This window comes from Ranitomeya variabilis, chromosome 5 (assembly GCF_051348905.1).
Source record: "Ranitomeya variabilis isolate aRanVar5 chromosome 5, aRanVar5.hap1, whole genome shotgun sequence".
In the NCBI taxonomy this organism is placed as follows: Eukaryota; Metazoa; Chordata; class Amphibia; order Anura; family Dendrobatidae; genus Ranitomeya; species Ranitomeya variabilis.
In genome coordinates, this window is record NC_135236.1 from 231,139,258 (window position 1) to 231,154,321 (window position 15,064).

The 15,064-nt window shown below is 48.1% G+C and overlaps 1 protein-coding gene across 13 annotated transcripts in view; it reads left to right on the forward strand.

Moving 5' to 3' along the window:
• The window catches only part of TJP1 (tight junction protein 1), a 623,857-nt gene that overhangs the window by 452,038 nt on the left and 156,755 nt on the right, over positions 1–15,064 (forward strand). The window contains exon 1 of one of the 13 annotated variants that reach the window (XM_077263897.1): positions 1,572–1,795. The exons of 11 other annotated variants lie outside the window; for them this stretch is intronic. The gene's annotated coding sequence lies outside the window, so the exon portion shown is untranslated. Of the gene's footprint in view, positions 1–1,571; positions 1,796–15,064 lie in introns of those variants that run through there. One more of the 13 variants, XM_077263891.1, reaches the window with a different exon arrangement.

Consider the following 15,064-nt stretch of genomic DNA (forward strand, 5'->3'; position numbering starts at 1 on the left):
TGCTCCCTGCACACTGACACTGCTCTCTGCACACTGGCACCTCTCTCTGCCCTCACACTGCTCTCTGCACACTGGCACCTCTCTCTGCCCTCACACCGCTCCCTGCACACTGGCACCTCTCTCTGCCCTCACACCGCTCCCTACACACTGGCACCTCTCTGCCCTCACACCGCTCTCTGCACACTGGCACCTCTCTGCCCTCACACTGCTCCCTGCACACTGACACTGCTCTCTGCACACTGGCACCTCTCTCTGCCCTCACACTGCTCTCTGCACACTGGCACCTCTCTCTGCCCTCACACCGCTCCCTGCACACTGGCACCTCTCTCTGCCCTCACACCGCTCCCTACACACTGGCACCTCTCTGCCCTCACACCGCTCTCTGCACACTGGCACCTCTCTGCCCTCACACTGCTCCCTGCACACTGACACTGCTCTCTGCACACTGGCACCTCTCTCTGCCCTCACACCGCTCCCTGCACACTGGCACCTCTCTCTGCCCTCACACCGCTCCCTGCACGCTGGCACCTCTCTCTGCCCTCACACCGCTCCCTACACACTGGCACCTCTCTGCCCTCACACTGCTCCCTACACACTGGCACCTCTCTCTGCCCTCACACTGCTCCCTGCACACTGGCACCTCTCTCTGCCCTCACACCGCTCCCTGCACACTGGCACCTCTCTCTGCCCTCACACTGCTCCCTACACACTGGCACCTCTCTGCCCTCACACCGCTCTCTGCACACTGGCACCTCTCTCTGCCCTCACACCGCTCTCTGCACACTGGCACCTCTCTCTGCCCTCACACTGCTCCCTGCACACTGGCACCTCTCTGCCCTCACACTGCTCCCTGCACACTGGCACCTCTCTGCCCTCACACTGCTCCCTGCACACTGGCACCTCTCTCTGCCCTCACACCGCTCTCTGCACACTGGCACCTCTCTCTGCCCTCACACTGCTCCCTGCACACTGGCACCTCTCTGCCCTCACACTGCTCCCTGCACACTGGCACCTCTCTGCCCTCACACCGCTCCCTGCACACTGGCACCTCTCTCTGCCCTCACACTGCTCCCTACACACTGGCACCTCTCTGCCCTCACACTGCTCCCTGCACACTGGCACCTCTCTGCCCTCACACCGCTCCCTGCACACTGGCACCTCTCTCTGCCCTCACACTGCTCCCTACACACTGGCACCTCTCTGCCCTCTCTCTCTCTGCCCTCACACCGCTCTCTGCACACTGGCACCTCTCTCTGCCCTCACACCGCTCCCTGCACACTGGCACCTCTCTCTGCCCTCACACCGCTCCCTGCACGCTGGCACCTCTCTCTGCCCTCACACCGCTCCCTACACACTGGCACCTCTCTGCCCTCACACTGCTCTCTGCACACTGGCACCTCTCTCTGCCCTCACACTGCTCCCTGCACACTGGCACCTCTCTGTGCCCTCACACACCGCTCCCTGGTAGGAGGGGACGTTCACCCTCAGTCGCTTTTTTCCGCCCTCATCCGTCCCACGTGCAGGAGGAGGGGAGGTCTGGCCGGGAGGAGGGGAGGTCTGGCCGGGAGGAGGAGGTTGCGGCTGCAGTTCACTGGGAAGATTCGCAGCTTTCATCCGTCTCCCTGCCGTTCCCTGGGTTCTCCGTGAGGTGGACGGCAGAGCGGCCTGCGGCGGGTCACACAGGCGGGACAGTCCCCGGAGCCGGCGGGGAGGTATGCAGCACTCAGCCCTCTCCCAGTGTGTAGACACAGCGCTGTGGTAACAGGACACGGAGGACACACAACTCCCAGCTGAGGTAAGCGGAGAAACTTCCCATGGTGGAGTGGGCGGGGTGACAAGGGTTAATAGCTGTCCCTGGTGTTGTAGGACCGGCGGTGACAGACACGTCCTGGTGCCTGCCCCCTCCTGCTGCCGGCCTGTCCTGTACTGCCGGCCTCCACACTGCTGCTATCACATGTGTAGTCTGTGCTCTGTGGTCATCCATTCCTGCCTCACTGGTGTTCTTCTCTAGTATGGACCAGTGCTGAGTGCACCTGATATATAGTGCCAGGACCCCCAGTATGTGCAGGAGCAGTGATGTTACACAGGGGCCCCCAGTATGTGCAGGAGCAGTGATGTTACACAGGGGCCCCCAGTATGTTCAGGAGCAGTGATGTTACATAGGGGCCCCCAGTATGTGCAGGAGCAGTGATGTTACACAGGGGCCCCCAGTATGTGCAGGAGCAGTGATGTTACACAGGGGCCCCCAGTATGTGCAGGAGCAGTGATGTTACACAGGGGCCCCCACTATGCAGGAGCAGTGATGTTACACAGGGGCCCCACTGTGTGCAGGAGCAGTGATGTTACACAGGGGCCCCCAGTATGTGCAGGAGCAGTGATGTTACACAGGGGCCCCCACTATGCTGGAGCAGTGATGTTACACAGGGGCCCCCACTGTGTGCAGGAGCAGTGATGTTACACAGGGACCCCCACTATGTGCAGGAGCAGTGATGTTACACAGGGGCCCCCAGTATGTGCAGGAGCAGTGATGTTACACGGGCCCCCAGTATGTGCAGGAGCAGTGATGTTACACAGGGGCCCCCACTATGCAGGAGCAGTGATGTTACACAGGGGCCCCACTGTGTGCAGGAGCAGTGATGTTACACAGGGGCCCCACTGTGTGCAGGAGCAGTGATGTTACACAGGGGCCCCCAGTATGTTCAGGAGCAGTGATGTTACACAGGGGCCCCCAGTATGTTCAGGAGCAGTGATGTTACCCAGGGGCCCCCAGTATGTGCAGGAGCAGTGATGTTACCCAGGGGCCCCCAGTATGTTCAGGAGCAGTGATGTTACCCAGGGGCCCCCAGTATGTTCAGGAGCAGTGATGTTACCCAGGGGCCCCCCAGTATGTGCAGGAGCAGTGATGTTACACAGGGGCCCCCACTATGCAGGAGCAGTGATGTTACACAGGGGCCCCCAGTATGTGCAGGAGCAGTGATGTTACACAGGGGCCCCCAGTATGTGCAGGAGCAGTGATGTTACACAGGGGCCCCCAGTATGTGCAGGAGCAGTGATGTTACACAGGGGCCCCCAGTATGTGCAGGAGCAGTGATGTTACACAGGGACCCCCAGTATGTGCAGGAGCAGTGATGTTACACAGGGGCCCCCAGTATGCAGGAGCAGTGATGTTACACAGGGGCCCCCAGTATGTGCAGGAGCAGTGATGTTACACAGGGGCCCCCAGTATGCAGGAGCAGTGATGTTACACAGGGGCCCCACTATGTGCAGGAGCAGTGATGTTACACAGGGACCCCCACTATGGGCCAGTGATGTTATGCAGGGGCTGAGCCTCTGTTGGGGTGTAGATGTGTAAAGGGGGCCTTTGGATGACCCAATGGTGTAATTCGGGACCACATGTGAGGTCCATGGCAATCTCTGAAGGCTGGGGTTGGGGCATTTGTGTGGACCCCTCATCGCAGTGATGGCTTCTTAGGGTGCGTGTCCAGTGTCCGGATTTACGGCGCTTTGGACGGAGTGGAAAACCCGCTCTGCCCAAAGCGCCGCCCCCTTCTGTATGCATGGTGATTCCGGATGTGTTCATTGCACACATCCGGAATTTCCGCACCCCACACATAGGGCCCTGTGATTTACCTTGCAGCGACGGAGTGCCGCCGCAAGGTAAACAGACATGATGCATTCTAAAAATACGCGCCGCATGTCAGTAACGCAGGGCCGCCGGATGCATGTTCGCACGCATAGTGGAGACGGGATTTCATAAAATCCCTCCACTATGCTGTAACATCTGGACGCTACGGGTTGAACGCTGCGGTTGTATGCAGCGTTCAATCCACAGCTAATCCGGATGTAAACCGGCCCGTGGACACATACCCTAAGGGTGTCTTCTATCGTGGTGACCAGTGAAGGGGCTTCTGGTCACAGGTGCCCCCCACAGCTGGGTAACATGGCTATTCTCATGTTTATACATCACATTGTTATTAGTGTTAGTTATTTATTGTGAGATTTCTGGGTTTCATTACTCATTTTGCAACTGAAATATGTGGTGCTTCTTCTGAGGTGAGCGGTCAGCAAGAGTCCTGTGCAGTCTCTGCCCGAGCTGTGATCTTCTGACTGGATTGTGGCGAACACAGATGCAGCAGAGCTATACCTGCTCTACACTAGCAGCACATGGCGCAGGCGACGTCCCAGTCTGGAAAGCGCTGCTTATACCGGATATCACGTGTCGCTGAGGCATGCGACTATCCTAATGTCATTGGTGGCTCGGATCACAATGTGTTTGTGGTAACCGGGGTTCAGTTGACAACACAGGGTTAATATGTCTTTCTGCTTCATGTAAGGACCCTGGGAATCATGTTAGTGATGTCCATCTCCGTACCAGCTTTTTTTTTTTTCTTTCTTTTTTGGAACCAGCACTAACTTGAAGGAAAACCTGTTTGGTTGCTATGGTAACACCTTTATGTCGATTTTGTACAAAGTCCACTGTGTACCGATTCATGTGGTGCTGATACAAGTTAGATGTTGTCAAGGTACAGAAATGACATTTAGGCCACGTTCACACCTTCAGTATTTTACCTCATCTTTTACCTCAGTAAGCCAAAACCAGGAGAGGAACAATCAGAGGAAAAGTATAATGGAAACACATCACCACTTCTGCGTTTGTCACCCTCTCCTGGTATTGGCTTATAAATACTGATGTAAAATACTGTCCAAATACTGACCGTGTGAGTGTGGCCTTAAAGATTTCAGGCTTGTACACACAGACACCCAGGTATTCTAAGGGTATGTGCACACGTTGCAGATTTGGATGCAGAATTTTCTGCACAAAATCTACATCTCCTGGCAGAAAACGCTGGTGCAGATTTGATGCGTTTTTCCTGCAGATTCAGTGCGGATTTCCTTAGTTTTTTACCCCTGCGGATTTCTATAATGGAATGGGTGCAGAAACGCTGCAGATCCGCACAAAAGAAGTGACATGCTCCTTCTTTCAATCCGCTGCGTTTTCCTTGCGAAATTTTCCACACCATTAGCACAGCATTTTTTTTTTCCTATTGATTTACATTGTACTGTAAATCACTTGCAGATCTGCAGCGTTTCTGTGCGGAATAAAACGCTGCGGATCTGCAGTAAATCCGCAACGTGTGCACATACCCTTGTACATGAGGTTTCTAGTTAGGCTGTTTTGGAAAATTAAAATGGCCGTATGCCTTATATTTAATTACTGTTTTGGAGGCAAAATTACTTTTCAGTTTTAGTAGCTAAAGTTTCTTTAATTTTGTAACCTGCAATCATGACACAGTTATACATTTGATGGTGTGGGCTGCGAGGCCCTGTGGAGCTCCTGTGTGTTTAGACTAAGGCAGGCTTACCTGTCCAGCATTCACGGTCTAAGTCCAGACTGGTTGTGGGTCTCTAGACCCAAAGTCAGCAGCCTCATAACAGAGCTGTGGAGCTGGTATAAATTGGACTGATTCTGACTAAAATACACTGCTCAAAAAAATAAAGCGGACACTAAAATCCAACATCCTAGATATCTCTGAATGGAATATTCCAGTTGCAAATCTCTATTCATTACATAGTGGAATGTGTTGAGAACAATAAGGGTATGTGCACACGTTGCGGATTTTGCTGCGGATCCGCAGCGTTTCTGCAGCTGCGGGTCCGCAGCAGTTTCCCATGAGTTTACAGTTCAATGTAAACCTATGGGAAACCAAAAACGCTGTGCACATGCTGCAGAAAAAACAGCGCAGGAACGCAGCAGTTTACAATCCGCAGCATGTCACTACTTTGTGCGATTCTGCACGCATAGGAATGCATTGATCCGCTTACTTCCCGCATGGGGCTATGCCCACCATGCGGGAAGTAAGCGGATCATGTGCGGATGGTACCCGGGGTGGAGGAGAGGAGACTCTCCTCCAGGCCCTGGGAACCATATTTGTGTAAAAAAAAAAAAGAATTAAAATAAAAAATAATGATATACTCACATCTCAGCGCTGCACGCGGCCGTCCGGTCGCAGGGTTGCTATGCAAGCAGGACCTGTGATGACGTCGCGGTCACATGACCGTGACGTCACAAAGGTCCTTCTCGCATAGCATCTTTGGAACCGGACCGCCGCCTGCAGCGCCGAGGAGATCGGGACGTCGGAGGATGAGTATAACCATTTTTTAAATTATTTTTAACAGTACTATTGATGCTGCAAATGCAGCATCAATAGTAAAACAAGTGCATGAGTAAGGCTATGTGCACACGTTGCATATTAGGCTTAGGAATTTCTGGTGCGGATTCTGTCTCTCCTGGCAGAAAACGCACCTGCGTTTTTTTGTGCGGTTCCGCAGCGTTTTTTTGTGCGTATTTGCTACGGTTTTTACCCCTGCGGTTTTCTATAATGGAGTGGGTACAAAAACGCTGCAGATTCACAAAAACGAATTGACATGCTATTTCTTTAAAACCGCAGCGTTTCCCCTGCGGATTTTCCGCAAAGTGTGCACAGCATTTTTTTTTTCATTGATTTACATTGTACTGTAAATCAATTGCAGATCTGCAGCGTTTCTGCACCTCAAAAAACGCTGCGGATCCGCAGCAAATCCGCAACGTGTGCACATACCCTAAACCCGCAGCGGAAACCGCAAGACAAACCGCGATAAATCTGCAGGGGTAACCGCAGCGGTTTTGCGCTGCAGATTTATCAAATCCGCTGTGGGAGAACCCGCAGAGGACCCTTCCTACGTGTGCACATAGCTTAAAACATAAAAATGATCAATGTAAATCAAAATAATATCCCATGGAGGTCTGGATTTGGAATGATGCTCAAAATCAAAGTGGAAAATCAAATTACAGGCTGATCCAACTTCACTGGAAATGCCTTAAGACAAGGAAATGATGTTCAGTAGTGTGTGGCCTCCACGTGTCTGCATGACCTCCCTATAACACCTGGGCATGGTCCTGATGAGGCGGCGGATGGTCTCCTGAGGGATCTCCTCCCAGACCTAGACTAAAGCATCCGCCAACTCCTGGACAGTCTGTGGTGCAACGTGATGTTGGTGGATCGTGCGTGACATGATGTCCCAGATGTGTTCAATCGGATTCAGGTCTGGGGAACGGGCGGGCCAGTCCATAGCTTCAATGCCTTCATCTTGCAGGAACTGATGACACACTCCAGCCACAGGAGGTCTGGCATTGTCCTGCATTAGGAGGAACCCAGGGCCAACCGCACCAGCATATGGTCTCACAAGGGGTCTGAGGATCTCATCTTGGTACGTAATGGCAGTCAGGCTACCTCTGGCGAGCACATGGAGGGCTGTGCGGCCCTCCAAAGAAATACCACCCCACACCATTACTGACCCACTGCCAAACCGGTCATGATGAAGGATGTTGCAGGCAGCAGATCGCTCTCCACGGCGTCTCCAGACTCTGTCATTTCTGTCACATGTGCTCAGTGTGAACCTAATAATAATTATTATTTATTTATATAGCACCATTAATTCCATGCTGCTGTACATGAGAAGGGGTTACATAAAAATATAAATATCACTTAGTGATAATAATAATAATAATAATAATAATAATCTTTATTGTTATATAGCGCTAACATATTCCGCAGTGCTTTACAGTTTTTGCACACATTATCATTGCTGTCCCCAATGGGGCTCACAATTTAAATTCCCTATCAGTATGTCTTTGGAACCTGCTTTCTTCTGTGAAGAGCACAGGGTGCCAGTGGCGAATTTGCCAATCTTGGTGTTCTGCAGCAAATGCCAAGCGTCCTGCATGGTGTTGGGCTGTGAGCACAACCCCCATCTGTGGACTTCGGGCATTCAGACCATCGTCATGGAGTCGGTTTCAAACCGTTTGTGCAGACACATACACATTTGTGGCCTGCTAGAGGTCATTTTGCAGGGCTCTGGCAGTGCTCCTCCTGTTCCTCCTTGCACAAAGGCTGAGGTAGCGGTCCTCCTGCTGGGTTGTTGGCCCCCTCCGCATCTCCTGGTGTACTGGCCTGTCTCCTGGTAGCGCCTCCAGCCTCTGGACAAACCTTCTTGCCACAGCTCGCATTGATGTGCCATCCTGGATGAGCTGCACTACCTGAGCCACTTGTGTGGGTTGTAGAGTCAGTCTCATGCTACCACGAGTGTGGTCTGTGGTCCCCACCTGCAGAACCACTCCTTTGAGTGTGTCTTGATAATTGCCAATAATTTCCATCTGTTATTTATTCCATTTGCACAACAGCATGTGAAATTGGTTGTCAAACAGTGTTGCTTCCTAAGTGCACAGTTTGATTTACTTGGGAGTTAAATTCTGTTGTTTGTGTTGCCTTTATTTTTTGAGCAGTGTATATAATATATTGGGTTTAGAAGTACAATGCAGGATGTGCTGTAAATGTTTCCATAATTTGGGAAAGTTCTGAAATTTCCTATAAATGTCTGTTCTGTTCTTGATCTAAGGATCCCGACTTTTAGTTGAGAATAATCTGTGCTGCACTTTATATTCGTGCACAGTAGGGGCAGTGCAGTGGGGTCAGAGATTTGGCTTACCAACTCCACAGCCCTGCTCATATACATCTGTGAAGTCCTTGAGTTTGGATCAGGAGACCAGAGGCTAGTCCTGACTTTGTAGTCCTCGTGTGGATTATGAAATGCGGACTTGGGCCGGTTGTAGATGGTTGCATTACCACCAGTGCATGTATGGTTGTATGTGAGATAAACACCTTTTATTTTATAATTATTATTTTTGTAAGGAAGCCTATATTAATCTTTATCGGCCCTTTAGTGTTTTAATTGTTTTTGAAGGCAAAAATAGTGAAATATGCAACTACTCACGACTTAGATGTTGCCCCCGAAGCACCCCATTATTAGTGATTGACCACCCAGCTATATATGCAGTTTGGATCTGTCATCCTCTGGATTTAGCACCTATAATAAGCCACAAATGTAACTCAGTCTGGCTCAGTTGAACTGCGCTCGTAAAAAAATCCAGGTGACCTTTTTTGTTTAGTGCTAATTTTTATGGTCTTTACAAGGGGGCGGAGTTGTCAGGATTCTCTGGGGTGTGTCTTTATACTGATCTGCATATTTACCTTGTGAGCCACACCCTCTTGATAGAGACAATAAAAGCTAGCACTAAATAAAAAAAGGTCCATATCTTTGCAACCGTACGGCAGATTAAAAAAAAAAACAAACTCAGAGAGTTCACTTGGGAGCAGCAGGAATATGAGAGGAGCAGTAATTGGCCGCCTCTGTCTTGGTTCCAGGTTCCCTTTAAAGCCAATACTAATCTGTGTCCACAAAGGCTGAGGAGCCGGTGATGAGTGTCAATGTCACAGTGCTTTAACAATCAAAGTGTTTTCTTTTTGGTCGCTGGTTGCTATGGTGATGTTCTATTACCCAGTGCAGAGATCAGGCCAAAAATAGAAACATTGTGTTATATTTGTTAATTGCTGTCAAAATTACCAATATGTGAGAAGGCACTTCTCCCGGTAAAAGTTCAGCAGAGAATTCTGCTTTGTGGCTGTGAATATTATACATTTTGCATCTGTGTCGTTTTATTTTAAATATTCTTGACCATCATCTTATGTGAGGGGGAAACAATATATTGCATATAGCAAACAGCTTGGTGCTAATATGAGCAGGTAGTAAGGCAATAAGGCATCCTACAATCGCTTGTATTAACCTTGGTATTTCCCAACTGCTGAAGAAGCTGTGGCTGCTGCTCATTGTAGTGTAATCTTATACCTTTCCACCTGTCGGCGTGTAACTGATGCTCTGTGAATGGCGGTTTACCTTCTAGCCTTGTGTTGTCCAACATATGTTTACAATTGGTACCGGCCTAGGCATTATAGGATAAGGCATAAAAAGTAATGTAAAAGAATCTCCTGGTTGAATTTATCTTGCTCCACAGACTGCATTGGCTGACATCCAGGGATTCCCAACCAGTGGTTCTGGAGCCACATGTAGCTCGCATGTGTCGGCCAGCTTGGTGCGATAGCACCAGGTCTAGCAAACCGCTATGAAGAGCAGGTCTCCAGATGGTGACTTGTCTGAGTAGTCCTCACAGAAGAGCAGACCTGGATATGCATACACTGGCTATGGAAGTGACGAGAAGATGGTACTGCCACTTAGAGGGTCTCTTCATGCAATACTGTAATTGGAGTGCTTGATTTAAGAATACTGAGTGGGGATAAGATGGGGAACACCTGGATGTAAGTATGCTGCCTATGAGGCTGGGTGACACTAGGTCTTGTGATTTCTGGGGGAATGCTTTGGTTTGTATTTATACGCGTAATGCAAGGTGCATGGGGTTTTCTTGCTTGAGGAGGGTGGGAGAATTGGATGTCACTTACCAGAAGCTTATTGATGTGGCTCATAAACTTTTGTCAGAGCAGAGTGTGGCTCTAAAGGCTCATACTGATTTGCGAGAAAAACGGACGCGTGCAATCCGATACAAAAAAATCGGATTGCACTCTCACTAATGTTAGTCAATGTGTTACATTTCATCTGCCAGTTTTTTTTTCTCAGCTGATATCGGACTGAGAAAAAAATCACATCATGCTGCAATTGTCCTTGTATCTCGGACAAGAATCGGGGGAGGGGGAATCGCACAGCACTCGGACCATGCGAGTGCACTCCTATTTTTACGCACTGGTGTCCTTGAAAAGTCGGCAATTCATGTGCCGCACACAGTAAAATCACAGCAGGAACCGACAGGAGAGAATAGATGGATTACATACAGTATATGTATATACATACAGAATACATTGATATATAGATGTCAGTGACATATGCTATTAGTACAGTGTGTGTTCAGCTTACCGTACATCTACTTAATAATAATTATTTAGCAGCAAAGGCTATGCAGACAGCTGTGAACTGATGTTGGTAGCCTAGGAAGGGGCCATGGATACTCGCCCCCCTCCCCCAGGCTAAAAACATCAGCTCTGTCACCCCAGGAAAGGCGCATCTACAAAATGTGCCAATTCTGGCACTTAGCCTCGCTCTTCCCACTTGCCCTGTAGCCTTGGCAAGTGTGGTGATAGTTGGGGAGGGTTGATGTCACCTTTGTACTGTCAGGTGACATCAAGCCCTGAGGATAGTAATGAAGAGGCGTCAATAAGACACCCCCATTACTAACCCCATAGTAACATTGTAGGAAAACACAAACACCCAGAATAAGGTCCTTTAGGCTACTTTCACACTAGCGTCGGGAACAACCCGTCGCTGTGCGTCGGGCCGAGGTTCCCGACGCTAGCGTGGTCTCCGCCGCACAACGGGGGCAGCGGATGCATTTTTCCCACGCTTCCGCTGCCCCATTGTGAGGTGCGGGGAGGTGGGGGTGGAGTTCCGGCCGCGCATGCGCGGTCGGAAAAAGCGGACCGTCGGGAGCAAAAAACGTTACATGTAACGTTTTTTTCTCCCGACGGTCCGCTACCACACGCCCAAGCGTCGCAAAACAGACGCGACGTTTGGCAATGCGTCGCAAATGCGTCGCTAATGTTAGTCTATGACGAAAAAACGTATCCAGCAAGAACTTTTGCTGGATGCGTATTTTCGGCAAAACGACGCATTTGCGACGTATTGCAGTTAACGCTAGTGTGAAAGTAGCCTTAATTGAAAGAATGACAGACTCCTTTAATAAACGTTAATTAAAACATACTTACAACCTTGCCCATTCCACCAACGCCCTTGTCATCTGCAAAAGAGTTAATAATAAAAAAACAACAATATTCCTCACCTTTCCACAGAAATGTTGCTAATCCATTTGTCCCACGGTGGGTCTAGCTCTGCTACATCTAGATGCGACCATACAGCCTGCCATCCAGCAGAGACACTGAGCAGCGTGTGCTCAGTGTCTCCCTATGAACTCCTATGCCCTGTCTGAGCGCACCGCGAGCGTGAGAAAGTTCTCCTTTCTGACGTCAGCGCGAGTACCATGGGAATTTCCCACGACGCTCGTGCTGACGTCAGATAGGTGAAGTGAGTTCATTGGCTGTGAACTTGCAGGACCTGTCTGACGGCACCTCGAGCAGGAGAACTTTCTTACGCTCGCGGTGTGTTCAGACAGGTAATAGAAGTTCACAAGGAGACACTGAGCACACGCCGCTCAATGTCTCTGCTGGATGGCAGGCTGTATGGTCGCATCAAGCATCCATGTAGCCTGCCATCTATCTGTAGTACAGCTAGACCCGTCGAGGGACAGATGATTATCATCTTTGTGGAAAGCTGAGGAATATTGTTGTTTGTTTTTTTAAACTCTTTTGCAGAAGACAAGGGCATCGTCAGTAAAGGCTAAGTATACAGCTATGAGCTGATATTAATAGCCTGGGAAGCTCCATGGGTATTACCCCCTTCCCTGGCTATAAACATCGGCCCCCAGCCATCGCTTTTCTCTCTGCTGGTTAAGAAAATTACTCAGGAGCCCATGCCATTTATTTCAGAAAAATAATTAAATATGTGTACAGTAAGCTGCACATACATTGTACCAATTGTATTTGTTACTGACATCTTTATATCTACCTATTCTATTTGTATGTACTGTATGTAATCCATCTCTTCTATCCTGTCAGCTCCTGCAGTGATTTTACAGTGCGCGGCTGACATCTATATATCTATGTATTCTATGTGTATATATCTATTCTATTCTAACCTGTTACTCTGATTTTACTATACGCGGCACATGAATTGCCGGCTTTTATTCTATCTGTGTTTTGAAGAATATTTCCTTTGAAAACTATGTGTAAATAACAGAGAATTTCTCTATGTAAAAGCTCATGTTAAAATCGCATTGCAGTTTGATAGCAATCTGTACTGTATCCAGATGTAAATCGGATGCTAGGTGTGAAAATCGGATTGTATGACATTCATCTGTTTTTTTCGGTCCAGATATTGGAAGGTTTTTTTTTTTCATACATGTGGGTATGAGCCCCTTAGGTAAGAAAGGTTGCTGACCACTGATCGGATGTATATGGGGGCCTCCTGACTCTCCTTGAACAGATGATATCTGGGGTGAGAAGGTGCAGTTATATGAAAAAGTTTGGGCACCCCTATTAATCTTAAGCTTAATGTTTTATAAAAAATTGTTTTTTTTGCAACAGCTATTTCAGTTTCATATATCTAATAACTGTTGAACACAGTAATGTTTCTGCCTTGAAATGAGGTTTATTGTACTAACAGAAAATGTGCAATCTGCATTCAAACAAAATTTGACAGGTGCATAAGTATGGGCACCTCACCACAAAAGTGACATTAATATTTAGTAGATCCTCCTTTTGCAAAAATAACAGCCTCTAGTCACTTCCTGTAGCTTTTAATGAGATCCTGGATGAAGGTATTTTTGACCATTCCTCTTTACAAAACAATTCCAGTTCAGTTAAGTTTGATGGTCGCCGAGCATGGACAGCCCTCTTCAAATGATCCCACAGATGTTCAATGATATTCAGGTCTGGGGACTGGGATGGCCAATCCAGAACAGTGTAATTGTTCCTCTGCATGAATGCCTGAGTAGATTTGGAGCGGTGTTTTGGATCATTGTCTTGCTGAAAGATCCATCCCCTGCGTAACTTCAACTTTGTCACTGATTCATGAACATTATTGTCAAGAATCTGCTGATACTGAGAAGAATCCATGCGTCCCTCAACTTTAACAAGATTCCCGGTGCCGGCATTGGCCACACAGCCCCAAAGCATGATGGAACCTCCACCAAATTTTACTGTGGGTAGCAAGTGTTTTTCTTGGAATGCTGTGTCTTTTTGCCGCCATGCATAATGCCTTTTTGTATGACCAAACAACTCAATCTTGGTTTCGTCAGTCCACAGGACCTTCTTCCAAAAAGAAATTGGCTTCTCCAAATGTGCTTTTGCATACCTCAGCTGACTCTGTTTGTGGCGTGCTTGCAGAAACGGCTTCTTTCGCATCACTCTCCCATACATCTCCTTGTGCAAAGTGCATTGTATAGTTGACCGATGCACAGTGACACCATCTGCAGCAAGTTGATGCTGCAGCTCTCTGGAGGTGGTCTGAGGATTGTCCTTGACTGATCTCACCATTCTTCTTCTCTGCCTTTCTGATGTTTTTCTTGGCCTGCCACTTCTGGCCTTAACAAGAACTGTACCTGTGTTCTTTCATTTCCTTACTATGTTCCTCACAGTGGAAATTGACAGGTTAAATCTCTTAGACAGCTTTTTGTATCCTTCCCCTGAACAACTATGTTGAATAATTTTTGTTTTCAGATCATTTGACAGTTGTTTTGAGGAGCCCATGATGCCACTCTTCAGAGTAGATTCAAACAGGAGAACAACTTGCAAGTGGCCACTTTAAGTAGCTTTTCTCATGATTGCATACACCTGGCTATGAAGTGCAAAGCTAAATGAGGTTACAAAACCAAAAAAAGTGCTTTAGTAAGTCAGTAAAAAGTAGGTAGGAGTATTTAAAACAAGAAAATAAGGGTGCCCATACTTATGCACCTGTCAAATTTTGTTGGAATGCAGATTGCACATTTTCTGTTAGTACAATAAACCTCATTTCAAGGCAGAAACATTACTGGGTCCAACAGTTATTAGATATATGAAACTGAAATAGCTGTTGCAAAAAAAACAATTTTTTAGAAAACATTAAGCTTAAGATTAATAGGGGTGCCCAAACTTTTTCATATAACTGTATCTGGCTTTTGAATTTTTGTAGCTGATCCAATTGTTCAGAGCAGAGACAAGCCACTGCCAGATGAGTCTGGCATCACCTCTTAAGGAGAACACAGGAATCCTTAGCTGAGCATCTTTGTATATGAGGGTGTTGAGAGAAATGTCTGTGGGCAAATTTGGTTATCTCTCCTGATCACCAGATCATAGGAATTCTCAACTAAGAATTCCTGTGTTTTCTTTGAGAGTCACTGCCAGACCCTCTCCAAAAGGATTTCCTGTTAAGATTCAATAGACCAGAACCTTCTCTCCCCTGACATTATCTATTAAACTATGGTCGCACTATCAGTATTTGTAAGACAAAACCAGGTGAGGAACAATCAGAGGAAAAGTGTAATAGAAACCCGTCACCACTTCTGCATCTTTCACCCACTCCTGGTTTTGGC